The sequence below is a fragment of the Morone saxatilis genome, unplaced genomic scaffold, assembly GCF_004916995.1.
Source record: "Morone saxatilis isolate NCDOM2014 unplaced genomic scaffold, NCSU_SB_2.0 Contig10, whole genome shotgun sequence".
NCBI lineage: Eukaryota > Metazoa > Chordata > Actinopteri > Moronidae > Morone > Morone saxatilis.
The window spans coordinates 15678417-15678747 of record NW_023339652.1 but is presented as its reverse complement, the minus strand read 5'-3'; positions in this window follow the sequence as shown (position 1 = coordinate 15678747).

The window sequence follows — 331 nt, the reverse complement described above, 5'->3', positions numbered from 1 at the left end:
ACTGTATATATATTAGAATGGTTAGTGGCAACATTTAGTTTTCACAATGTCTATAAAATCAAACTTCAAACATACTCAAATGAATTTAAGCACATGATGTGTCTTACCTCAGCAGAGATTGATTTTGATAGAACACATGATGAACGTGATGGCCCTGCAGCTTATCTGGTTAGTTAACAGTGACGTTTGTTCTCTTTGCTTGACTTCCATGAGTGAATTGGAGGGTAGTGACCACGGACAGCACTCTCTGAAATGGACAACTGGATCTTATCTTGTTCATCCCTTATCTTCCTTTCTCTATCACTTCCATGTGCCAAAAGAGTAGTCCCAA